This window comes from Mustela nivalis (genome assembly GCF_964662115.1).
Source record: "Mustela nivalis genome assembly, chromosome: 3".
Classification (NCBI taxonomy): Eukaryota; Metazoa; Chordata; class Mammalia; order Carnivora; family Mustelidae; genus Mustela; species Mustela nivalis.
In genome coordinates, this window is record NC_139022.1 from 131,256,980 (window position 1) to 131,284,810 (window position 27,831).

The 27,831-nt window shown below is 43.5% G+C and overlaps 2 long non-coding RNA genes across 5 annotated transcripts; one reads left to right on the forward strand and one right to left on the reverse strand.

The window, feature by feature from the left end:
• Positions 1-7,333: 7,333 nt before the first annotated feature.
• Positions 7,334-27,041, reverse strand: LOC309861611. Of its 2 annotated transcripts, none has more exons than XR_014310048.1 (6): positions 26,941-27,041; positions 22,488-22,662; positions 19,480-19,643; positions 15,362-15,424; positions 13,597-13,718; positions 7,334-7,611 (listed from the first exon to the last, which is right to left on the reverse strand). It is a non-coding gene; the product is annotated as an uncharacterized lncRNA (long non-coding RNA). The 2 variants fall into 2 exon arrangements; XR_014310049.1 differs by having other exon boundaries at positions 7,334-7,615.
• LOC309861610 lies at positions 21,391-26,947 on the forward strand. 3 transcript variants are annotated; one of them, XR_014310045.1, is made up of 3 exons: positions 21,391-21,529; positions 25,045-25,301; positions 26,007-26,947. It is a non-coding gene; the product is annotated as an uncharacterized lncRNA (long non-coding RNA). The 3 variants fall into 3 exon arrangements; XR_014310046.1 differs by having other exon boundaries at positions 25,062-25,301; XR_014310047.1 differs by having other exon boundaries at positions 21,517-21,647; positions 25,062-25,301.
• Positions 27,042-27,831: the final 790 nt, after the last annotated feature.

Consider the following 27,831-nt stretch of genomic DNA (forward strand, 5'->3'; position numbering starts at 1 on the left):
TCTAATTTGTAAGAATTCAGGAACATGTACTGATGACAGTAATCTATATTTGAACCAAAAGATGCAGGATGATCTTATGGTATATTTTAGGAATCAGTCCAAATGTGTTTTTCCTAAGCAACTTGTCTGAAACCATATAATGGTATGATTTTTCTTTGAGAGGGCCTATATAATCATTTTCTAGTAAGTATAGTTATCTGTACTAATGTTTTTATATGAAGAACATAGTGTCTTTGTGTTTTTAAAGATAACTGTGAAATACAATTGTTTCACCTTAAAAAAAAAAAAAAAGGTTGACATCCAGGATCTATAAAAAACTCCTCAAACTCAACACACACAAAACAGATAATCATATCAAAAAATGGGCAGAAGATACGAACAGACACTTCTCCAATGAAGGCATACAAATGGGAAGCTCTATTTCTAGTTTCTTAAGGAATCTCCACACTGTTTTCCAAAGTGGCTGCACCAACTTGCATTCCCACCAACAGTGTAGGAGGGTTTCCCTTTCTCCATATCCTCTCCAACACATGTTGTTTCCTGTCTTGCTAATTTTGGCCATTTTAACTGGTGTAAGGTGGTATCTCAATGTGGTTTTAACACCTTTAAGATGTAAAAGTTGAGGCTTCTCCTTCCATTTACTCATCGCGGGGTAGGGGGCGCTCTGAAATCCATCCTCTCAACTGAAGGGAGTCCTGAGCTTTCCTCTCTCCATCCGAGGAGGTCATCACATTCTGCCCATGGTGTGCCAGTCCTGGCAGGTGGTGGTCACCAGTACAAAACTACTGTCTGGAAAGGGAAGAGATGGTTCTTGAGAAGATCTTTCTTCAGATGGAAGTGTGGACATCCCCAGTTTGGACTGACACTATAGGAAGGGATTTAGGGCCCATCAAATTTACTATGGGGAAAAAGATTGCTTCCAAATCAAGGAAGCCGAGTGACAAGCTTGCAGGGACGTAAAACTGGGCCAGGCAGAGACAGGAGCCAAATAGAGAGCAAATGGCAGATCGTGTTTGGCAGATGATAACGAGGACCTAGGGAGATGCGATCTAGTGAGAAAAGAAATAAACAGAAATTAGATTATAATGTGAGATCTCACTGTTTTCAAAATGTGATCATCAAAACACCAACAATGACTACAAGAAATACTGTCAAGGCAAAACAACACAACAACAATAAAAAACTGGGCCTGTGAACTCAATCTGAACTATGGCCTTGGCACGATATGGCGTATATATTAAATTATGACTCCAAGTCCCATAATACCTTATCACACCAACCCTCTAGAGCCACCAACAACCCATGGAGGGTCACAAAGAACAGCTAGGCTCAGCAAGTGAAGCTGCCTGATTTGCACGCAGGTGAAGTCTACAGCCATGTAGTCTGACAGGTGCAGGCAGCTGCAGCAGGGGGAGCAGTCAGACTCGCCGGGTTTACCAACAGTGAGAACCCTGAGCTTCCACAGCATGGTGATGCCTGCTCCCCCAGCACTGCTCATGCTGTCCTGATGCTCACTGAGTGCCTGAGGGTCCTGTCTCGGGCTGGGGACTCCAGATCTCTCCCCAGACCCAGGCCCCCAGTGCTAGGTTAGGGGACTTCTGGAAGAGGGAGCACCCAGAGCTTTAATCCATGCGAACCATCACAATCCCCTATGTTAAGGGTGGGCTACTGTGGACTCCCCCATCCCAAAGCAATGTGTATATGTCTTGGTGCTGGTGTATACTCATAGGAAGGTTTGGTTTTAAAAGGTCAGAGAGTTTTATTTGGATAATGTTTTGTCATGTTCAATAATTTTATGATCAAGAACAGTCATTTGAAAAGCCTGTCTCTGGTGGGTTTCCACTGGTGATACCAAAGCCATGGAGCAAATGTAGCAGGATTTACTGAAGGCCTCAGACCTCCAAACCTGAGTCCCCCTAAACACGACAGAGGAGTGAGGCTGGAGTATCTGTTTCTATGGACACCTTGATTCTCAGTCTCTTGCTCTTTTCTTCTTCCTCTCCTTCTGTCCTGAACTCAACTTCTCTTTCCTGGCTCCCCAAGGTTAGAACAGCCAAATGCGTTCAAAGTCATTGGCCCAAGTCTTTCTTATGCAGAGAAAGTGGTAAACTCATAAGGAAAGGAAGAGGTAGAAAATAGAGAGGTGGGCCATTCTAAAATTAGATCACCAGTCTATATTTAATTCTGTTCATTGTTGCTTGACAGTGACTTCCCATTTACTTCTGTTTGTTTTGTTGATACAGAAGCAAAATTCAGACATTTTAAGCACCCAGAAGGAAAGGATATTCCAGCCGCCATTGTAGATAAGCCTCCCAGACATGCAGACACATCTCTCAAGCTTGGTTCAGTGGAAACAGATTGGGGATTTTCACCACCTAAGTCCCCAGTGTCAGGGGCTGTCAGCTCTGATTATCTATCTTGTTGATTATCCAGGTCCTTTGTTGTTTTGTTTCGTCCTGCCTACTGCCCAAATGGGCTCAATGTCAAATTATCAGTCTGGGGAATGAGGATATGTGAGAAAGGGGACATATGGAAAAGACTGGAAACATGTTCTCCAGCATGTTAGAAGGAATTTTCAAAAAACTTACCCGGGATTCCTAAAGTAGAGTCACTCTTGTCCCTTTTTCTGCCATCTGGTCCTACCTGGGGATATTAGCCTAGGCAATTAGTTAGCAATATAACCAGTGATCCCAACTTCCCACTTGAACAGAGTTCTAGACCCTTCTTCTCAATTCCCAGCTGAAGGTCATCTAAGAGGTGTAAACACATATCAGATGGAGAAGTGAGGTAGGAGACTGATAGTTTGGGTGACCATGAAATCATCTAGACAGCTTGGAGAGTGAAAGGGAGCACTGTTCACAGTTATGCAAGGCCACCAGACAGAAAGAATGTGTTTGCCTTTCTTCTGAGTCATGGAGACAAGCAGTCCCAACCTTTTTCTGGTCCTGAGTCCACTGGGGAATAGGATGAAACTTACGAACTTTTCAGCCTGCACAAATGTACACTGTTCTGCATAAATGCTCTAGAGTTCCAGAAGCCCTCCTTGTCCCATCCATCGATCTCGAGCTAGGAAACCTTTTATAGCAAAGATAATAATGGGTGGCCTATGGCCTGTAAAACCACCCCTTCCCCGGCCTTCACTAATATGAGGGCAAGAGAGGGGGCTTCAGAGTTCGGTGTGGCCCTAGAGGAACCCTACTCCCCATCTCACTCCCAACTCTGCCTTGACCCTATCAGTTCAGCGCTAATCTCTCTTTGCCTTTCAATCCAGATATCTCTAGTTATCAGGACTCACACAGCAGTCCTTATATCCCACACCTCTGCCCTCAGATGGCTCAGGGGGTGGTTGGGAAAGCAATCTGTGTGTACCCTGCTATCACCCTGCACCGTGGCGCCTTATCACTAAGTAGCATGTTATCTGCCTGACCCCTTTAGGCATGAGGTGTCAGGTGCTTGGTGCATAGAAGGCATTTCACAAACTTATTTTGAATGAAAACCTGATTAATAGAAGCTAACATTAACTGAGCACCTACTACATATCAGGCATGTAAGCACTTTTGTTTATACTATTTCATTTTGTCTTTGCAACCAGCCAGTGAGAGAAGTACTTATTACTTTTATTTTACAGATGAGGAGACTGAGACTTACCAAGGTTATGGCTTTGTACCAAAGCCCCAGAGCTAGTGAGCAGTGGAGGCAAGGTTCATTCCAATAGCTGTGCTCCTAAGGACTAGGGATTTAGGAGGCCTAAGTCATTCCATGAACTATCCTAAGCCACAGGTTATTCTATATCACAGATGGGACATCTTGGCCTGTTTTCTGTTTTTGTCTGAGTTGTATTTTCTGTTATTCCAACAGCTGGGGAGATAAACCCAATCCGTTCTACATGTACATACACACCATTTCTTCCCATAACACATATCATAATAAAATTTGGAACACTGGACTCTGAGATACTTCATTAGAACAAGTATCTTCATAAACTACGTGACACTATTCACTTTCCACCACTGTTGCGTAAACCAGCTCCACCAGATGAGAAGTCAGGTTGGAGAAATCCATTGGTCCCAATTGAGCATTCACGACATGCTTGGAGCGTGAACCAAAGAGCCCGGCATCCGCTCAGAATGATGCATTGCACCTGCAAGCCTGAGAAGGCGCGTTCATTTCTCATTCGTGGGGAGAATGGGACACCTCTGGAAAGAACGGGTCTGGAACAGATGACTAAGGATTGACCAAGAAGCAAGCATGTTGTCAGCTTGAAAGGACCAAACCACCTTCCAAAATAGAGCTCTCATTGTCTCCCTCACTGTAGCTAAGATGCTGCCACAAGGGGAGAGCTGGGAGTGCCCCACTCACCAGAGAAAATCATGTGTGCAGAATCTGCATTAACCTCTACAATCCCATAAAGGCCAGATCTTCACAGGCTAAATAGAGTCATCACTTACTTATCTGTATCCATGATATTACAGAAGCTTCAAATTGAGATGATCTCCTTTCTTCCCCTCCAAAGCCCCAGTGGGGCTAGAAAGGTCTACATGAAGGCTCTAAAGGTTTCTGATAAATTCACTCATTTGGTATGCATGGACATGCCAGGAACTTGGCTGAAGGACACAGGAATGGAAAAAGGAAAAAAAAAAAAAAACCAGAGTTCTCATCTCCTGTCCTTCTGGGGCTAGACTTCACGTGGGGCAGTCATGCTTTCTAAGGAGCATAACGTCAGGTTATCAGCAGCTCTGTGTCGACAAGAGCCGTGGTGCCCCTGAGTCACCCACAGGACCACAGAGCCTGGAGCTGGGCATCCTTTAGCATCTTAATTACATCAAGTCTGATTACAGGGTTTCCCGGTAGGATCTCAGAAATTGTGGTGCATCGCTTTGGTCCCAGAACACTGACACGGAATCACTTTAGGTGCCATTCTAAATGCAGATCTCTGTGTCTATGCAGTCAGAATCTCAGAGGGCCAGACCAAAAATGTGCAAAAGGAGCATCTGATTTGCACCCTTCCCATGACCACTGGCCTAGTGCTCAGGGCTCTAGGTACCTAAGCCCACAATTAGGTTCAACACATTCCCTTGTCCTTTTCACTTTGGTGATTTTTCTCATTGTGCTAATTTAAAACCATCTATTTAACAGCTAGTAGGGAATTTGTGAAGAGCTTAGGCTTTATAAATCAGGAGAGCCAGGTCTAAATCATCAGTGAGTCGTCTCAGTTCCCTTGGACAAGTTACCCAGTGAACCCACCCGATAGTTGGGGAGCAGTACCTCCCGGTGTTTTAGGGGAGGGATCGAATGTATTATTCATGCAAGGTTGGCCAGGGTCGGGATAATGATGCTGGTGGTGGCGGTGAGAGTCAGAGTGACATGGAGGCCCAGAGGCCAGGGGAAGGGGAGCTGACAGATCTGTGAGTCTTGTGTTTAGAATCTCAGAACTTGGCCAAGTGAGATAAGAAAAGGGGTGGGTGAGTCCGCGCTGGCACCGGCGTTTGTCAGGGACACCGGGAGGCGCTAGTGGCTGGCGCTCTGCGAGCTCCACCCCTTGGGTCAGATCCAGCCTGTCATCTGTTTGTAAATAAAGTTATATTGGAACACAGCCAGCCCCCGTGTTTACATACTCTCCATGGCTGCTTTCAAGCGGCAGCGGCAGAGCTGAGCGGTTGTGACAGAGAGCCATATGGCCCACAGAGCCTAAAATATTTACTAACTGGTCCTTTTTCAGAAAAAGGTGGCCAATCCCTATTCTAGTGGGCCGAGAGAGGAGTTTTTGTCAAGGAAGAGAGGCCCAAAAGAGGAAGCCAAAGAGGCCAGCTGCGCTGACCTGTGCTGCCCACCAACACACACATACACACACGCACATGCACACATACACATGTACGCGTGCGTGCGCGTGTGCGCGCACACACACACACACTCACACGCACACATATGCACACACCACTGCCCCAGGAGCCTGGAAGGATTTGTTCTCCTTCTAAGGGTTTCTCAGGACACCCATCTCCCAACCTGGCCAAGGGAAAGGAATATGGAGCTGAGAGCTAGGGCACTTAGATCCAGTCCCGCCACTAACCAGCTCTGTGAACTTGAGCAGGTCATTTTAATTTTCTGAGCCTCAAGGTTCTCATCTGTAAAATGAAGGTACTTTCAGGACTACTTCCTAATGCTATCCTAAGTGCAGGCATCCCATGCAGGGGCCACTAGTCTTTCCAGGTCTGTCGGGAGCCAGGAGCTGGGCGGTGAGGACCTGGCTGAATAACCTGATATTCCCCGAGGCCCTCCGCACCAGGCTGCAGGCTCAGGCCCTGGGATCGGCAGGTACACTCTTTCCGTGGCTCTGAACAGAACCGTCAAGAAAGGCATATCGGTCAGTGTTATGGAATGCCTTGTCCCCCACCCCCACCCCGGCCAGATTGGGTGTTGCAGCCCTAACCCCCCAAAAAGATGATGTTTGGAGGGAGGGCCTTAACAAGGGAAGTGATTAAGGTTAAGCAAAATCCTTAAGGTGATGCCCTAACCCGAGGGTTTGGGGTCCTTGTAGGAAACACCAGAGCCCACTCTCTGCCTACACAGACAAAAGCCCGTGTGAAGACACAATGAGAAGGTGGCTGTCTACAGGCCAGGGAGAGAGGTCTTTGCCAGAAACTGACCTTACTCGCACCTTGAGCTCAGACTTCTGGTCTCTGGGACTGTGAGAAGATAAATTTCTGTTGTTCAAGCAGCCCAGTCTGCGGTATTTTGTCATGGCCACCGTCGCTGACTAATACAATCAGATTGCTGGCTTGGTGATTTTGTACGGAATAACAATGACACAGTGTTTAGCTCAAAGGGCTTCTTCGGGAGATGAGGGTTAGGAAGGAGGAGCAGCAGACACCGGGGGTCACTGTGGTTCACACCAGTGTTGCTCAGTTTCTTCTCAATATCCTGTTGCCTGTGAGTTGATGGACCTGGTTGGGTGTTTGTTTGTTTGTTTGTTTGTTTGTTTGTTTTTTCATGACAAACAGAGAGAAAATGGGTTTTCAAGTCAGGATGTCTCCATTCCAATCTCAGTTCCCTCCTATTATGCAAATCAAGTCCAGCTTGGCTTTGGGGATTGAGCAGATCTGAAGTCCAAAACCTATTCTGCCTCTAGCTGTGTGACCTTGGGCAAGTGACCCAGCCCTTCTGATGGACATTTGCTTTATCTATAAAAGGAGAAAAATATCAGTGCCTGACAGGGTCCTCATGAAATTAAATGCACTGGAGCATACCAAGAACTTGGTTCATAGGTGGTAATGCCATGCACTGCAAAGTTGCATTAGTTACTTTCCGCTAGGTAATTAATTACCCCAAAGCTTAGTGGCTTAGAACAACAAATATTTATTATCTCAGTTTTGGGGGGTAAGAATTCACACATGGCTTAGCTTGCTGCCTCCATCTCAAGGTTTTGTACAAGGTCCCAACTGATGCATTGGTCAGGGCTGTCATCTCATCCGAACTTGATTCGGGGAGCATGTGCTCATTCACGGGGTGGGTCAGGAACAAGATCATGGCTGTATCAAGAGCCTCATTTCCTTGCCAGCTCTGTCAGTTGCTTGCTACATTGGCCTCCCCCTAGGGCAGTTCACGCCATGGCACCTGGCTTTCCACAAAGCAAACAAGAAAGAAAAACAGAGGGTCCAGTATGGAAGTGATAGTCTTTTTTTGTAACCGAATCTTAAAAGTGACATCTTATTACTTTAAACCACATTCTGTTCATCAGAAATCAATCACTAGGTCCAGAAATACTCTCAAGGGCAGGGGCTTACCACAGACATGAAGGCTGGGAGGTGGGGATCATTGGAGGCCATCAGAGAGCTGCTGATTGCACGGTAAATTGTGAAGAAATGCCGGAACATGTTCTAGAATAAGACTACAGCCAGTCCTCATTATCTGCAAATTTGTAAATTGGCCTGCTTGCTAAAATTTCCTTGTAACTCCAAAATCAATAGTTATAGCACTTTCGTGGTCCTTTGCAGATATGGGCAAAGCAATGCAAAATTTGAGTCCCCCAGTTCACATGTCTGCAGCTGATATGGGGCAACAAAAGGAGCCTAGCCCTGCCTTTCCCCTCGAAGCAATGTCTCTGTATTTGCTAATTCCATGTTTGTGAGACTTTACAGAACCTAACTACCAGGAATAGCAAGAATTGATTGTACTTGGGCTTGAAATTCAATGTCACCACTTGCCCAGCTGAGCCATTCTGAGCAAGCTTCCTAACCTCTCTGCCTTATTTTCACTGAATAAAAGGAGAATAACACCTGGACATACAACCAAAGTCTTTGGGGAGGACGAACCATAAAGTTCTTGGCACAGTGGGTGGCACAGAGTAAATGCTTCATAAGTAGGAGATATTTTTATAATGCCAGAGCTCAGTTTTGTCTGAATTATACTAAATTTTTTGGAGACTTCTCTCCTGTTCTAGGATAGTGTTTTGCACAGAGCAGGGACTTGTTAACCACATATCAAATGAAGGTTCTCTAACTCCATCAGCCAGAAGATTCCAAGCTGGAGGAGGAAGGGGGCTTCTGCGCCTGGCCTCTGGGTTTGAGATCATAATTGTGGCTGATGGAGGTAGGAGTGTGTGAAGCATTATAAAAACTCTCACACAAGAACCCCTGTGAAGACACCAAATCCATAGTATTGACAGATGGTTGACTCACTTCCCCCAGGAACCTAGAGAATGCCCGGCAGATGGAAATGTACCACTGCAGCCGTGGTATTTTCCCCACGTCACCAGGCACGAGGCCAGAAGGGGATTTGGCCATAGTACACAAAGGGATCAATCGTCTGTAAATAAGTCGCCTACATAGTCTCAGAGATGAATTTTCATCTCTAAATGCCGAGTCATCGACATAGGAGCCGAAGTGTAAAATCTCTATGGCTTCTGGGTTTGGGATCCAACTTAGCTTCTACAAATTGCTCTCCAAACCAAAGCCCCAGTCTTCCAAACCGGACAGCATTTGGGAGCCCTCCAACACAGACGGTCTAGGGGAAGGGGGCACAGGTGGAGTTCAAGGGCTACCATCATTCATCCTCTCTTGGGAAGGCAGGAAAGTTGTTCTCAAGAGTTGTGGTTGCAGGGGCGCCTGGGTGGCGCAGTGGTTTGGGCTGCTGCCTTTGGCTCGGGTCATGATCTCAGGGTCCTGGGATCGAGCCCTGCATCGGGCTCCCTGCTCTGCAGGAAGCCTGCTTCTCTCTCTCTCTCTCTCTCTCTCTCTCTCTCTGCCTGCCTCTCTGCCTACTTGTAATCTCTGTCTGTCAAATAAATAAATAAAATCTTAAAAAAAAAAAAAGAGTTGTGGTTGCAGTGGAGTGTGTGTGTGGGGGGGTGCGCTACAGCCTGTTTCTTGAGGGCATCCTGATAAAGCTGTGTGACTCACCCTCTGTGGATCTCTCTGAGACTTAGTTCCCTCCATCATTGAAACAGGAATGGTAAACAGTGCTTATTTTACAAATCTATGGAGATTCACCCACGTAAGGAGAAAGTAACTTAAGTTATTCCCACTCACCTTCTCACCACCCACCCCTCCTTCTCAGGGTTTAGTAATAGCTACCTACAATAGCTAACTTTTGTGGAGTGCTAGGTCCCAGGCAGGCTGTCATTCATTCCTCCCCAAACCCAATTATTATTCCCATTGTATGGATAAGGGAACTGATGGACGAACTCACAGAGCCCTGATGATACTTCCCAAGGTCACAAAACCAGTACGTGGCAGAGCTGGGATTTACCCCCAGGTCATCTGACTGCAGAGCTTCTGCTAAGGTCTTGTACCTCCCCTAGAAGATACCTATATTTTTAACAAAGATAGCATTGTAATCTAACTCAACAGTGGACATTTCAGGTGGTACATCAGCTGGTGAGTGAGACGGCTGGGGATGACAGGTTCCCCACTATACCTCACCCATGATTGTCTTACCTTGGTCTAAGGGCCGACCATCTGAAAAAAGGATTAGGAAATTAACCTCACTCATCATCTGTCCCTTCCCAGACAACCTTCCTCCACCTTAAAGGCAGAGCTGTAATCAGCTTGGTGTGGCAAGAGACTTCAGGGTCTCAGAGCTGAAGGGACTGAGATGAGGAGGTCAACAGGTCCTCGACTGCATGGACACTACCATTTTTTGTTTTTTTTTTTAGTTTTTTAAATTTTTTAATTTTTTTAATAAAGCACCATAGATCCCACACCAACTCAGCGCCAGGCACTGGTCTCAGGACCTGATAGGCTGCATCACTACTCGTCACAAAAACTAGGAAGTAGCCACTGAAGGCCCATTTTACACATGAGAAAGTGAAACCAGAACAGTCACGCAGACTCTCAACATAGCCGATCTGTCATGGGTAGATCTGGCCCAGGACCGCCTGGCTCCAAAGCCAGGACTCCTAGGTCACCGCACTGGGACCGCAGAAAGCTTCCCTGATGCGACAGGCTTGCTCCTGGCTCCAAAAGGTCTCATCAGCCTGGCTGCTCTGGGCGACAGCTGAAATTGCCAGGCCGGGAAAGAGGCTGTTGAGCTCGGCAGGAGATGGATGTGCCACACAAAACAAAAGCCTCTCTGGAGACAGTAAGGTGGCCCAGAACACCAGCTCACATAGTTCAGGGGGATAATAGGACTCGGGTTTTACATGAACTTTTATCATACCCAGGAGAAGTAGACCGAGAAAGGCTCGCATGCCAGGATTCCTACCTTGGATGTCAACCACAGTTTGGAAGAACATTCTTTTTCCACCTCCTAAAAAGATCAACTAATAGACCTGCACCACAAAAAAAATCCTTCAAATGTGGCAAATTTTGAAGCAGTAATATCTGGAGCCAGAAGCAATGGAATTTTTTTTTTTTTTTTTTTTTTTTTAAGTCAGAGAACAGATTTGGACACCAAATTTGGGGCCTGTTGGACCAAAATTGGCCTCAGCATTACATCGTGGTAGGATTATCAATTGAAATAACATTTCGGGAGGGCATTTTAGCAATATGGGTCAAAGAGCTTAAAAATATGCTTGGCCTTTCATCCGGCCATTCAGCTTTTTAGGTTGGATCTTGAGGAAGCAATCAGAGGTTTGCACAAATGAGTTTACAATAGCATTATTAAAAAAATAATAATGGAAGCAATCTACATGCCCAGTAATAGGGGGTAGGTTCTATTGATTCACTAGGGTTAAGTAAGCAGGTACTGGTTCAAAGCTCATGACTTTCCTCCTCAATCCTGCTTCTCTTCTCTACTGATACCTGCATCCCGGCAGGTGTACCAGGTAGAAATCTCGGAATGCTCCTGGATGCCTCTCTCCTACCCCATCGGTCTCCAAGTCCTGCCGCATAACAATTCCTAAAAAGATCTAAAACCCATCTATTCTCTTCTATTCACCTAGCATAACCCTAGTCCAAACCACCAACCCCTTTCTCCTGGATACTCTGGGGCTCCCTATATCCACCACAGTCCCCATTTCTAATCTGCCCTCCCCACTTTGTCCAGAGGTCTCCTTCTACAAGGAAATCTGGTTAGGTTTCCTCCCCACTTTCCTTCAACTTCTTCCCACAGCACTTGTCATAAAACAATTTTACCTCATGCCTGTCTGTGTTCCAAAAAAACTTTATAAAGGCAGGTGGCATGCTGGGTTTGACCCATGGATTGTAGTTTGCTGACATCTGCCTTCTAGGTTCTTGACCATTACCCTCCGCAACTTCCACAAAACCCTTCACTAGTCACTGTCCCCTCATCAGGACCTCAGGCAAACTGTTCCCTCGACTGGGACTTTTCCTGTTCCCTCAGTTCCCTGCCTGCCCCTATCCCTATCCCCTTGGTCCAACACATACCCCCCCACTTCCTGGCCAGCGATTTCTCACCATTCTGGCCTCAGTTTCAAAGTCTGTTCCTCAAGCGCACTCCCTGATGCACTCAGGCTAGGTTGGGACCCCTATTCTCTCAACAGACTCAGTATTTGTATTTGTCCTCTGTTGAGTTTGCCAAGTTTGAGATTAAATACTTCTGAGTGCATCTGTGCGTTTATATGTTACTTCTGCTCGACCTAAAGTTTCAGGAGGTAAAGGATTATGCATTTGATCACAACTTTTTTCCTAGTGCCTGGCAAGGTGCCAGCACACACAGACAGTGATAAATATTTGTGGAAATGTGGACTCAATCAATGATCACACAACTAGGGATAAAAATCTGCACGGAAATATATTGAAATATTAGGAGCTAAGTGCCTGGGTGATTTTTGTTTTCTTCTTACACATTCCTCCGTTTCTCAGATTTTTCAGAAAGAGCATATATTAATAGTATACTCAGAAAAATAATCAGTGTCAAAGGAAAGGTGGGGGAGAAAGAGAAAAAGAGAGTTTTGTGCCTGTCTCAGCTTTTTCATGGTAATGCTGTTGGCTGGAAAAGCCAAGGGGCACTGCCCTGGGCCCTGGTCAGCTTCGCACAGATACCTCCCTTTTCCAAACCAACATTACGACTGGCCTGATCCAGACAGTTCTTATTAAGACTGCATGATCCCCTCAACAGCAGCCATCAGGGAATTTTGAAAAAATAAACATTTATTACTTACAAGAGCCAGAAGTTACACAGCACACCTGGGGCCACACAGCAAGGTTGCAAGTAGGGAGTGAGAAAGAGAGAGAGAGGAAGAGCTCTTGGCCCAGGGGCCAGAGATTCTGCTTTATTGGGTTGAGGTTGGGGTCTAGTGTTGCAAGCACACTGTTGGTGAATTTAAAATATAAGAGTGGGTTGGGCCCCTGAGTGGCTCAGGCCGTTAAGCACCTGACTCCTGGCTTTAGCTCATGTCATGATCTCAGAGTCCTGGGATACAGCCCTGCCTCAGTGGAGAGTCTGCTTAAGGATCTCTTATTTTCAAATAAATAAATAAATCTTTAAAATAAATAGAAGAGTGGGAATTTAAAGTGTGAGAAGAGAAAAGACAAGGGGCCCAAATGATCAGTTATGGAAATCAACTAAGATTTCTAAAACAAAGGAATCTCAGTTGGAGAGGTAGGCAGGCTCTTTCTCGAGTCCTACTGCCGACAATGTGTTTATTGGAGAAAGCCGTCTTTGAAGTGGATGTCTCAACAGTCAAAGCTTAAGTCAGGCACTTGCATCACAAGAAAGGAAAAAAATAATCTAACTATTAGGGCTAGAGAGAGAGAGAGAGAGACACAGAGACAGAGACAGAGAGAAAAAGAGAGACCCAGCTCCTGTCTTACGATAATCTGGAAGACAAGCCTATTTTTGGTATATCCCACACTTTGGGCCATTATTTTTCCTCTGCTTGTTCAGAGCGGTCTAATAAATTCCTCTACTTCTCTTCTTCTTGCCTTTGCCTGGCCGTTCCTCATGTTCTACAGGTGTCCCCATCAGGTCCAGAAGCATCTATGTACTCGGGCAGTGATTTGTGTCAAGCCACTCTTAGAAGCAAATAAATAGCAGTGGATACACCTGTGTGGTCTAATTAACCTTCCAGAGCCTTCCAACTGCAAGTTTAGGAAAGAGTTAAAAATCATGTGAGATCATAGGCACTAGTGGCTTTGCAGTGCAGAAACTGTCCACGCAGATGGGAAGTGTGACATCGAACTTATTTATTTCACTCACCAGTGGCTCAGCTTCAAACATCTGGTCATTTCCATGCCAGGCTGGTCTCCAAGTAGTACTTGGGGGCAACAGGCCACATGGCCACCATGTTCCTTTTCATTCATCCAGTAATTCCCTCCACACTGAAGAGAAAGCCAATAAAAGTGAGACTAATTATTATCTCCAAATAGAGATCGCATTCTGGTCGTCATCTGGAAGAATCTGTGTGTGGAATAAAGAGGGGGTTCATAATTGACAAAAATGTATGGATTATGTAAAGTGTTGTGGGGCTACAAAGAAGTAAAAGGTCCAACTCTGTCCTCAATGCAGAAAGTTTCCAGACTATTTGGATATTCAAAATGATCACATAGAAATACCAACAACAATACAAGGTAAGAAAAACAGCAGCCATAATTGTCCCAACAAATGATAGTGACAGTAAGTGCCATGCAAGTCACCTTCCCCAGTTCTCACAAAGACAAGGTCACTGCTTCACATCCTAAAGTTTCATGGCATAGCAGAGTGCTACTGGCCCCAAGTAACCCAAAAAATCCCAACTCAAAGGACTTAGGTAAAAGGAAATGTCACCTCATATTTGACAAAGTCCAGAGGTGGGGCAGGGGTCGCTTGAACAGCAGCTCACGAAGTCATCTAGGATCCTGCTATTTTCCATCTCTTCACTCTGCCATCAGTGATTGCTGCAACCTCAGACTTGGAGCTAAAATGGCTGCAGCAATTACAGGCATGACATTGAGACATAATAATCTCTTCTTGTGGTTTTCTATTAGGAATGAGAAAACTTTCCTTGGAAATGCTCCAAAAAATTCCCCTAATATACCCTTGGCTAGGGTTGAGTCATGTGTTCCATGAGACAATCCCTGGCAAAGGGACAGAGATGACCCTCAGATCAATCAGACCTACCACTGGAGCTGGGGATAGGGCTGGCTCCCACTGAACTGGCTACATGGGGAATGGCTTTTGTTAGGCAGCAAGGGAGACAAATATTAAGTGGGCTACCAATAATGTCTACTATTCATGGTTAATTCTAAAGGTAAGAAACATTTTATACTTACAGAACCTAACCTTGCAATTACCTTCCTAGCTTCATCTCACTACTCTACACCTTTATCTCTCTCTCTCTCTCTCTCTCTCTCTCACACACACACACACACACACACCCCTAAGCTAGTCAGATTCCAATTCTCTCAGTTCTTCAAAAGCAGTGTTTCTCATACGACTCTGGGATTCTTTCTGCTTCTCAGCCCTGGGCTAATTACACATCTCTGTTTGCCTAGAGCAGTCCTGGTTTATACCTACTGTCCTGGCATAACTACTAATAGTGCCTACTTCGTTTTTGAAAATGTTCCAATTTAGATAAGAGCATGAATAGTATCAAAAAGAAATGGATTTGGGGATTAGGTGTGCAAAGTCAAGGAGACAGAGGAGTCCTGGAGGCATCTCATGGAATCTGATTTGAGAAGCTGCATAGGTTGTAGTGTCGGCCATCAAAACAGGGAATCAAGAAGGGTATGGTTTAAGGGGATACGTTAACAAGTGAAGTTTATAGTGTTACAGAGAGCCCAAATCAGGTATGGAACAAAGAGAGTTTATTGACATTCACCAGTACCTTTCCTGGAGCATTCAGAGAGAACAGCAGAGTCATAATTTGAAGGTAGAAGAAGACATTTATTGATGACCTGGTTTTTAATGGGAAAACAGAATCTTCACAAAGTTAGTTAAGACTCAATGGCAGAGCCTGGACAAAAACTCCTAGAACTTGACTCACCATTCATGGACTTGTCTGCTGTATTATGCTGTCTCTTTCTGGGTGCTGAAATGGCAGAGATGCCTGAAAATGGGAAGGAGGCAGGATCAACACAAATCAGTCTCCATCGCTTTAAACAAATGATTCTATTCCACTTCTCCACTACTGGCAACTTGGTGGTAGCCACTGTCATACGGAGCCTGGACTCTGGCAGCAGCCTCCACACTCAACTCCCCATTGCATCCAGTTCATTTTCCTCACATCAACAAATATGTCACATCACTTCTCTACCTAAAACCTTTCAAAAAATTACCAAAGTCAATCAAAGGGCAAAAGGAACTGATACAGTAACAATTGGATAAACATCTAGAAAAAAAGAAACTAACCGCTATTAGGTCAATAATATAATTCAAGGTGAGTCACAAATCTGAGCATAAAACTAAAACTACACTGCTTCTAGAAGAAAACTTAGGAAAATAATTCACAACCTGGGGGCAGGCAAACATTATTTAGGGGCAAAATGAAAAGCACTAACCACAAAAGAAAAAAGACCAAATGGATTTCATCAAAATTAAAACAATTTTCATCAAGACATAATTAAGAAAATGAAAAAATTAGTCATAGTCTGAGAAAATGGTTTGATATACATATGTGTGTGTGTATTTATGTTTGTGTTCTTATATATATGAAATCAATAATGAAGACAAAAATCCCTATTAAAGAAACTTCACAAAAGAAGACATATGATTGGCCAAAAAGCAAATGAAAGGGTGTTCTAAATCAGTAGTTATTAAGAGAAAGCAAGTGAAAATTATAACAGGATACCACATCAGACTGCATTAGGATGGCTAAAATTAAAAAGGACAGAAAACTCAAATGTTGACAAGTCTGTGGAGCAACTGGAACTGTAATGCATTGTTGTTTGTAGGATAAAATCCATGACTACTTTGAAATACTGTAGGCATTTCCTTATAAAGTTAAATATACACCTTTTCAAAGAAGAAGAAAATTGGAAGGCTTGCACTATACAATTTCAAGACTTCCTATAACACTATAGTAATCAAACTGTGATAATGACATAGGATAGACATATAGAACAATGGGACAGGATAGAGAATCCAGAAATAGACCTGTAATGTATGAGAAATTGATTTTTTTTGACAAAGGTGTCAGCTAACTCAATGAGGGAGAGGGCAAACTTTTCAGAAAAAGGTGCAAGAACAAGTGGCTATGCAGATACAAAAAAATGAAACTTGAACTCTCATCTCACATCACTTGTAAAAGTGAACTCAGAATTGATGAGAAATCTAAACATAAGACTCAAATTATAAAACTTCTAGAGTAAAACCTCTGATCTTGGATTCAGGAAAGGACATCTTAGAAAAGACACAAAATACATAAATTTGGACTTCCTCAAAATAGAAAGAAAATTGCTTTTTTGAAATTTACTGTTACAAAATTGAAAATATATGCTGCAGGCTGGGAGAAAATGTTGGCCAAATATGGATTTGTTAAAGGATTTGTATAGAAAGTATATAAAGAAATCTCAAAACTCACAAGGAAACAAATAACCTAATTTTTTAAAGATGAAAAAAAGATTTGAGCAGACATTTTATCAGACAATATAAGACTGGCATGTAAGCACATGAAAAGATGCTCAATATTATTAGTCATTATGGAAATGCAAATTAGACCCAAATGAGGAAAATGGCAAAGTAAGGATCTTTGAAAATTCTTCCCTCAATAAAAGCAATAAAAAAAAAAAAACCTGGCAAAAATGGTTAGAATCAACTTTTTCAGAACTCTGGAAATTAACCAGTCTTTTAACAGTCTGGGGTGCATTTATTCAAGAAAAACAGATAAATCTCAGGAAGAACACAAGTTCTGTGGCATTTTGCCCTAGTCCCTTTTCCTATTCTCCAGCTCCAGAGTAGTTTCTAAAACCAACAGCCCCTAAGTCATGGTAAAAACCTGGCAGGCTCCGGAGGAGGTAGAATAGGATTGGAGCTACTTCAAAGCCCCATTCCCAAAGAACTGTCCTTAGATGACATGTTTGGTGATTCCCTAGAAGATCCCATTGGCTGTGTTTATTTGACTTGAGTCAGAACTCACCCACTGCCTCTCTGGGGGCACTAGCCAAAAACAGTTAAAGGCAATTGCTTAATTTCGTGGTTGTCTGAGGTGCTGGATAACAACTGGGGCAAACAATGAACTAACCAAAAAGCTTAAAAGGGAAAGTTAGGGATGAGATGCCCATAAGAACTTTAAAAGCTTTAACATATCCCTGAGAATCTAAAAGGCAATGTGCATACATAGGGCTGTGTACACACATAGGAAAGATCTGAGGAAGTCCTAAGCTCTGACTGACTTTGAGGCTCTGTACAAGCAGCAAGTGAAGGGTAAGGTAGAAATGTCAGCTGCCTGACTGACTGTTCAAGGCATGCATGTTCCAGCATTAAAGCAGAGCCCTTGGCAAAAACTGAGACTCATATGGGTTCTAGATGTTTTAAGACAAACTCTTGTCTAATCATCAGATGACCATTAAGTTAATTAAGCAGTGACTTCAGTACTCACAAAGAATGAAGAATATAAATTTTACAGATATAGTCAGAAAAGTCACTAAGCAAACCAACAACAGTAACTACAATAAACAGAACAAGAACAAACCCTAGGGACCCAAGAGAATCTGATTCCCAGAGTTGCTACATTACATCATTTAAAATGTCTAATTATCAACAAAAAGAAAATTATGAGAAACGTAAAGAAGCAAGTATGACAGAAAGCAAAAAGCAAGCAGTAGAAACTCTGAGAAAGCACAGACATTGGACTTGTAAACAAAGAATCTAAATTCATTATTTTAAAAATGTTCAAAGAAATAAAGTATAGCATGTCTAAAGAACTAAAGGAAATTACGAGAACAATGTTTCACCAAACACAGGATATCAATAAAAAGATAGAAATTATATAAAAGGACCAAACAGAAACTACAGAGTCAGAAAGTACAATAACTGAAGGGAAAAGTCATTAGAGCCACTTGACAGCATGTTTGAGGTGGCTGGAGAAAGATTTAGCAAATATGAAGATAGGTCCATTGAGATCGTCCAATCTGAAGAATATGAAGAAAAAAGAATGAAAAAAAATTAACGGAGCCTCAGAGACCTGTGGAACACCTCAGGAACCTATGGAAAACACCATCAACTAGGCAAAATTCGAGTCCCACGAGGAGGGCGGGTCATGGTAAGGGAATGAAAGAATGCTAGAAGTAATAAAACATCCCCAATTGGAGGAAAAGCATCAACCTACACCATCCAAAATGCTCAACAAACTCCAGGTAGGAAAAATTCAGGGAGATCCATGCCTAGACATGACTGTAATCGAACTGTCAAAATCAAAACCAAATGACAGTCTACTACATGCTAACAGCAATGTCTAAAATTAAAAAGGGCATGAAGTCATTGGCTTTCTTATGCATTTCTGGTAGAAATGCAAAATGACACAGCTAGTCTGGAATACATTTTTTACTTTCATATAAATTAAATACACACTTATCACATAACTCGGCAACTTCGCTTTTATGTACCCAAGAGAAATAGAACGTAGAACTTCAAAGACTTATATTTGAATGTTTATAGCAGCTTTTTTTAAAAACAGTCCCAAATTGTGGGGAAAAAAAAAAGTGTCCATCAACCGATGATAACACATTGTGGCATATCCACTGCTCGGACTACTACTCAGCAATACATAGGAATCAACTATCCATGCACGCATCGGCAAGGAGGAATCTCAAAAGCATTAGGCTAAGTGAAAGAGATGAGACATAAAATATTACATAACATGATTTCGTTAACACATGAAAGTCTAGAAAAGGTAAACTATGGTGATAGAAATTCTATCAGTGGTTGACAAAGACAAAAGATGAGGAACTCATGGACTCCAAAGGGACAACATCAGGGAAACTGGGGGAGAGGGGTGACATGAATGTTCTTTGTTATGCTGGTGGTTATGTTTACACACTGTATATATTTGCTAAAACTCATTAAAAAGTTTATTTAAAATAGGTGAGTTTTATCACATGTAAATGATTCCTCCATAAAATGGACTAATTCAAAACATAAAAGGAAGAGTAATAATATACCTGCCTAGAATCCAACAATGTCACTCCAGTTATTTCCCCAAAGAAGTGAAATATATGTCCTCAAGGAGATTCATACAGAAATGTTTATAGCAGCTTTAGTCATAAAAGCCAAAAACTGAAGGAAAACATCCTTCAACAGAGAGTGTATAAGCCAATTGTGGTATATTCCTAGGATTAAATGATATTTAACAATACAAAGAAATCAATAACTTGGATGAATCTAAAAACATTATGGTGAACAAAAGCTAGATCCAAATAATACATAGTATATGATTTCATTTGTATGAAATTAAGGATAAGCAAAACAGGGATGCCTGGGTGGTTCAGTCTGTTAAAGGTCAAGTCTTGATTTCAGCTCAGGTCATGATCTCAAGGTCATGATCTCATGGTTGTGAGACCTTGCTGGGCATGGAGTCTGCTCAAGATTCTCTCTCTCCATCTCCCTCTGCCCCCACCTCCACCCCTGCTTGTGCACGCACACACACACACACACACACACACACTGTCTCTAGAAGAAGAGGAAGAAGAAAAAGGAGGAGGAGAAGAAAGAAGAGGAGGAGGAAGAGAAGGAGAAGGAGGAGAAGGAGAAGAAAAACAAATCTATGGTGAAAGAAATCAGAAGAGTGGTATTACCTACCAGGGGTCGTACTTGAGCTGAAGGGGACATACAGGACCTTTCTTGGGGAAATTGAAATATTCTGTATCATGACTAGGGAATTTGTTATAGGTTGTATGCACTTTTATTCTTGGTAGAACAGTACACCTAAGTTCTGCGTGTTTCAGCACATGCAAATTTTACAAACTTCTCATTGCATTTAAAATAAAATCCAGGGGCACCTGGGTGGCTCAGTGGGTTAAGCCGCTGCCTTCGGCTCGGGTCATGATCTCAGGGCTCTGGGATCGAGTCCTGCATCGGGCTCTCCGCTCAGCAGGGAGCCTGCTTCCCTCTCTCTCTCTCTCTGCCTACTTGTGATCTTTCTCTGTCAAATAAATAAATAAAATCTTAAAAATAAAATAAAATAAAATCCAAGCTCCTTACAGAGGCCATAAAATCCCAGACCCCGCTCCAATTTACTATATTCCACACTGTCCTTCCCTCCCCTTCCTCCAGGCATATGAGCTTCTTTTAGGACCTCGGGCTTGCCCTAGTAATCCAGGCCTTTGCACATGCTATCCCTTTTGCCTGGATACTCTCCTCTGCCCCTTCACTCGGTTGGGTCATTCTCATACCTCAGGTCTCAGATAAATGTCACCTCCTCCAGGAGGCCTTCTTTGGCTACATCTAAAAGCGGCCCTCCTTGGTCCTTTGCCTCTGTCCCTCATTGGTTGCACTCATATACTTATTAACCACTCCTCATTTTCTGTGGTCTAGCTCCTTCTTTTCGCCACACACAGAACATAAGTTCTCAGTTCTGTCAGCAGTAGTTCAGAATTTTGTTGTTCATTGTTGAGGCAAGTGGGGATGTAGGGTTAATTAAGATCGTCTTTATTTTATTTTTTAAAATAGATTTTAATGATTTATTTGCGAGAGAGTGTGCAAAAGAGCAAGCAGAAGTGGGGCTGGGGGGTTGCAGAGAGAGAGGGAGAAGCAGACTCTTGCTGAGCAGGGAGCCCCGAGGCCCTGGAATTAGCATCTGAGCTGAAAGCAGCTGCTTAACACACTGAACCACCCCCCACCCCCACCCCACCCCACCCCCACCGCACCCGTGGAGTTTATTTTAATTTAAAAGCAACACACCACTTTTTCCTCCAAACCTGTCTCAAGCACTTCTCCTTCCTGCCAGTCCTGACTTTCCAAATTAAATGAAATGTTCCTAAGGGTAGGCATCAGATTTCTTTACATCCAAGTGGGTGTCCTTCGCCACCTGCTCTGCTCTGACACAGCCTGGGGCAAACGCCCTACCTGCCGCTACCTGCCGCTCGTTCAGCTCACCTGCAAACAGGGCCGAAGAGCAGAATCCCCAACCCTGGAGAGCTTCGTTGGGGCAAGATAAGAACAGAAGACCCGTGTGGAAATACAAATCTGTTCTTTGGGGCGGAGAAAATGTTGTCACGTAGGTATCATTATTAATAGCACTCTTTTACTCTTAGAAGTGTCCTGGTTTGGACAGGAAATTCTACTGGCATCCTACCCAGCAGGAAACCTCAGGGACATGGTGACAAGGAGGAGAGGTAAGTTGTGGGGGCTGAGGGACAGGGTAAGACAGGGGCATAAAGCCTCCAGGAGGCACCAGAAATGCAGGAAGGTGTGGGAATGGTGACCGGCAGGCAACCACAGAGAGCCCATTAACGGAACAGGAGACATCAAGGAAAACTTTTCTCCTAAACAACTGCGTCAGGTGCTAGTTCAGCTTGAAACACTCAAAACGTATTGACCTTTCCTTGAGGTGAAGGTGATTAGCACCCATCTTATCTACAGGAAAATTAGTGCATATTTGCAATTTATATTCAACTCACAATACTTGTTTATTCTAGAAAAAGAGTTAGAAGCTTCTCTTTCAACAGTTTAATCCTTTGGACTAATCATTCTCCAGCAGTAGTTGGAGCTGACTACAGATAAAGCCCTGAGGGAGGGCTGATGGGAGTGGGGGTCCTCCAGGGGCCCGGCAAGCAGTCAGTTTGAGCCCAGAATGCTGGCGAGCCAGCGCCAGTGTCCTGATCCCTCTGGGTGATGAACGTGCCATTTCCAAGAACGCTTATCTAAGGTTTCCTGGCCTGATGGTTCACTGTTTGCACGTCTTACGCAGGGCTGATCTACAGAGGAAAACTCCTTTTCAGATTTCTCTCTCCCCTGAGCCTGGAAAAGAATCTCCTTTTCCCTGTGACCTCCTGCCACAGCCCTTGGCAGGAGATCATAACCCAGGGCCCACCACCCAGTAATGGGTGTTTTCCACCGAAGGTCTGCTAAGGAGAGAGTGGCTGGATTCGCCTTTCTGCTCCTTCTGCACCACAGGCTGAGAAAGCAAAGGCACCCCAAGGGTGAGCTGCTTCCCACCCATGCTCCCCACGCACCGTGCAAAGGGAAGACGAAGTATTGCGGTATTCACGAACCACAGAAACCTGTACCCCGAAGATGGCCACTTCGCAGCTTTCTGCATACCCTCACTTTTTCTGCCACAGCTGGGCTCCTTCTCAGAACTGTTTTCCAAGTGGCAGCTTGTGTTTATTCTACTGGGCTTTTGGAGAACTTTGGGAAGGAAAAAATCAACAAAGTGTAGTTATGCGCATGGAAAACCATATGCTTCATAAAGCTGCATATGCGCTGTGTTTAAGATGTACATGAAAATATGCCAGAATAAACACCTGCCAACTTCACAACCTACCTAGATTAGAAAATTCAAAAAGCCTATGTTCATATGCAAAAAATACAGCCTGAGTTAAATTTTGTAGATTGTTAAAGCTGAAAGAGCTCATTCGAGGTTTGCAAACTCAGATTCCTAGGGCAAGCAAACAGGTCGTGTTAATGAGAAAAGCGGGCCAGGCGTGGCCAGCGGGGAACTGGGATGGGCTGAGGACCACCCAAACAAGTTCCTTTAGGCAAGTGTGGCCGCTCAAAAACACAGAAACAAGAAAGCTAGAAATCTATATTCTTTTGTGAGTTCTCCTGACTTTTCCGGTGTTGTTGGGTCATTCGGATTTATTTTAAACTATTGTAGAGGTTGAACAACATGGCAAATAAGATTTGACCCATGGATGTCCAGTCTGAGAACTCTTCTTGAAAGATTCCATAATTTAGTAATGGTTGAGGGGTTTGATGGAAAGTTTTCACAATGTCACACTGATGGTGACTGCCAAATATGTCAGCAGGGCTCGGCTTTCCTGTTTCCAATTTCTCCTAATTCTGATATTGTGTGACCTGTCTTCATAGGAGATGTTGCTTCATGGATAGGTTTTCAGATGATCAATTCAGTTGTGCGTTTTTCATGTGGGTTTTTTTTTTTCCCCCTATTTGTCCCTCAAGATCCATTCTGCATCCTTCTTTATCTTGCTCTTTGTCTCCAGAGGCTGACCTCTATTGCTTTGCCCTTGTCCTTTGGCTGCTGGTGGAGTTTAGCCAATGAGAGGCCCCAATATGAGCTCAGAGAGAAGGTGGGAGGAAATTTATGGGTTTCCCTCCACTAAAGGCTCCTGTCAGGCAGTGTGCTCCATGGAGCTTATTTCTTGGGTTTTAGGAACCACACCCTCTTCTTCCCCCTTCAGACTAAGAGGCGGCTTTGAATTATTGTTGGATTCAGAGTGCTTCATTCTTCCTTGTTGGGCTCCCCAAACGCTGTCCATAAGTTTGTGAATAGTTCCTTTATTACCATCTCTTCAATCACCAGCTAGAGGTAGAGTAGGCAACTAGCCTGGTTTGCCTAAGACTCTATTTGGGATATCCCACAGTCCTGGGCAAAGCGAAGTAGTTGGTTGACCTACGTATGTGCTCTGTTTGTATACTTCTTTAAAACCTGCTGCTTTATCATTCTATTCCTTCTCTCTGATCTTCAATAATTTCAAATATTCTTATTTTATCTCTTTATAAGAATATTCAAATATTCTTATAGTCTCTTACAGATACTTTTATTATCTCTGATTCTTAGGGTGCTCTTTATCCTTCTGCTGCATCTGCTGACTCTCTCTCATGGTGGTTGATTTCCCTGTGTGAGTTCTTTGTGGCTCTTTGAGTCCCAGCAGTATCACAATTGCTTCTATTTTATCCTAAGGGTTCGACTGACCTGAGTAGCTTGTGCTAACTTCATATTAGTATACATTTGGACACCACACCCATATGTGGCACAGACTTGGTTTCTTGGACATAACTTTTTTTGTCTTCTATTAAACCAGGGCCTTAGACAGGCGGCAAGCTTTCTTCCTTCTTTCCTAGACTCAAGTGTGGAGATTTTATACTCACCATTTTATCGACAGTGTAACTTGTCAAGGCTCACAGCTTTATGCTGAAGCTCAGATCTGGTTTCCCTACCTGGCAAGGGCTTGAGGCCACATCTCTTAGAATTCTGGCTAGTGTCAAGACCCCAACCTTTAGGTATCAGGGTCTATGTCTGGGTCAGAATTTTTGCTGAAATGCCAGCCCTCCATTACAGTCCTGGCTTTACAGTCCTGGCTTTGATTTCCCCTTTCATGAACCAGAGGATTTTTTTTCTACTTTTATGCCAGAATTTTATAAAATTCTATTTCTATATTTTCATTCCATTCAACCTTTCTATGAATCTGTTGTGCCATACTGTCAGAAACAGAGACAACTTTGAAACACTGACGTTCAGACCCAGCATAAACTGGAAGTAGGCTTTAATGTGGCACTGCTTCTGCCCTTGCAGAGTCAGAGAGAGAATTTGGCTCACACATTGAGGCCAAAATGCAGCAAGTCTGAGGGGCCAGACTTGGATACCTAACCAAGTGTGAGTCACTTCTGATGCTAATCTCATCTCATTTAAGGTGATTGGCACCATGAGGCAAGGTGGAAATGAAATATTCATTGCCCATTCAATATTACCTAATTTGTATGTCCAAGTGTTGACAAAAGAGAAGCCTTTGCCGTCTACTTTATGAGTAATTGTAAATTAATATGCAGCCCTGCACCCATTCTAGTGAGAAGAGAATAACTTAAATTTGCCAACTGTTCCACAACATGGCCTGGTTTCAACTGCAGATGTCACCCATCCTGTTGGAAATTTAGAGGGATCGAGAGACTTCCTAAAAGAAGCAACTCTGAATAACATTTTGGAATGGGGAATCTGAGAGTCTTATATAACCAAGGTTAAAAGAAACACCAAAGATCATCTTCTCATTTCACCAGTGAGGGAAATGAGGCCCAACATGGATTTCAGGGTAAGACATTTCTTCTAACTCTTTCAAGCAACTTTCACAACACAGCCAAATAAATAGTCGTTTTGCTTCTGCAGTTATGTTGTCATTCTATGGCTTGATAGATTTTTTTTTTTTTTTCATCAAAAAGTTGTACTGAACAGATCTTTGGGTGGGGTGCTCCATACCTACATGGATCTTTCAGGCAGGACTAGAGAGCTACGTCCATCACAATGACTTACTGCCCAAAGATGGCAGCTTGTTCTTCGTTTGCTTAATGAATCCATTGGGCCCCGAGGTTTCCTAGGGCTTGATCAGAGAGGAAATGCCCAGGGCTTTGACACTTTGCAAATGTCAGTTTGAAGTTCCAGACGTTTCTCCCAACCGTAGGCTGTCTGTACAGGAACAAGGCCCCTCAGCACAAAGCAGGTACCTCAACCACTTCCTAGCCAGAGCCCTCTGTAGGGGGCTTCACTCAAGTCAAGACCTAGGAGTGGGAGCCCCTCATTCTGAATCTAATTCCTTCATCCAGTAACAGAGGCAAGAGCCAGTGGGAAAGGGTCCCGGAAGAATAAGGTGATGTGGTTGTGAAGCATATGGGAAAAGAATTACTGTAATTAGAAAAAAGGAAAACTAGTAAGTGTTGTTTCTGTCCTTTGCATTCATTCTCTTATTGAATCATTACCAAAATGCTGTGAGTTAAGTACCACTCCTAATCCCATTTTACAGATGAGAACACTGAGGCACAAAGCAGTCAAGCAGGAAATCACACAGCAAGTAAGGGACAGAACCAGAATGTGAGTCTGGCACTCTTGACTCAAGAACCTTCTATCATAACCATGCTGCATGCCATGTCCTGAGCTCTTGGGAGCACCGTCGTTCACATGTAATGTTTATCTGTCCTTGTGAGACTTCTCAGGCATGCTCCCTTCTCTTATAGCTTTAGATTTTAATACTAACAATACCTGGATAAAGCACTGGTTCGAGAGCTTTATATGCACACATGACCTTATCTATCCTCACAACTCTATGAGGTATTAGTCCCATTTTACTGATAAGAAAACTGAGGTTGAAAGAAGGTTAAGTTCCTAGTCTGATACCAGAGAGGTAGTAAGCAACAGAGGCCACATTCAAATCCAGACCTTCTGATTTCAAAATCTGAGCTCTCCTTACTATGACAGTGGATCCCAAACTTCAATGGGTACCCTGGGAATCTTTTAAGAAAGGAGATCTCAGCCTCTACTCCCAGATTCTGAATAGGTTGATCTGGGGAAATCCCAGGAATCTGTCTTCTTTAACTTGCCAGAGTAGAGGACTGTACTTTGCCAACCTCCACCTCACCATATTGCCTCTATGACTGCAACAGATCAGATATAAACTGGTCAGTTGGATTTTAGCTCTGGCATCATCATATTGCTCAAGCCTGCTCTCTGCTCCTGCAACCCAACAGACTGCATGGTATTGCTCACTGTACTGGCTTCTTACATTGCGGATGTTCTCCTTCCCAATCTCTGCACACAGCCCTGAGAAACAAGGTATCTGTGTTAGTTGAAACACTTCTCACTGCAAACAACAACAACAACAAAAAAAGCAATTAAACAAACTTTAGCAAAAGGGGGGATTCCTTGGCTCATGGAACTGAAGACTCCAGGGGTAAATCTACCTTTAGGTATGGCTTGATCCAGGTAGTCAACTGGTGTCACCCAGAATTCGTCTCTGTTTACTTTTCAGTTTTGTTTTCCTCTTCATTGGCTTCATTCTCAGGTCCAGCATCCCCTCAAGAGCTGATGGCCATCTGAAACTTCAAGCTCCTATTCATGTAGTTTAACGACTCTTGCAGAAAGTTGGAACCTCATTTTCAATTGTTTTGGCAAAAATCCTGAGGCCAAGTCTCATCAAGCTGTGTTGATTTAAATTCTTATTCTTGAAGGAAGCATTGTGGCCTGAGGGTGTAGAATATTCCAATTGGCTAAATTTGGTAGGTGGGGTGTGAGGTGCAGGGTCAGCCTGACCAAAGCCACATGAAATGAGCCTGAGGGAGAGTTGGGCCCTAAAAAATATATATATATATAAAATAAATAATGAAGACATAAAAAGAATAGATAAAGGGCAGGTGAAAGTTACCTAAGGCCAGCATCAGAGCGAGATCTGATTCCCAGAGCAGAGATTACCAGGCTAGAGGCGATTGTGGAATGAACTCTAGGGAAATTAACCCACCAGGCTTTTCCCATACTCAGAGCAGAGTTAAGTTGGAAGGAGAACCCTAACATTTTGGTACTAACAAAACAAAACAACACAAACTTGGCCCTTTACAAATGGAATAGAACGCACAATAAAATTTCAGAGTGGAGAAGGATCTTATCGATCTTCCAGTCCGACCACTTAATTTTGACATTTTAAAAAACCAACAAAAGTAATCATTTTGAGTTAGAAAAATCAATAAGCCATTCACTGAGCACACAAAGAAGGAACAAGTTTGTTGAGGTCTGTGGAAAGAGCCATAGAAGGTGTGGAGTCTTGAGTTCCAGTTCCAGACAAAGGAGGCCGGTCACTT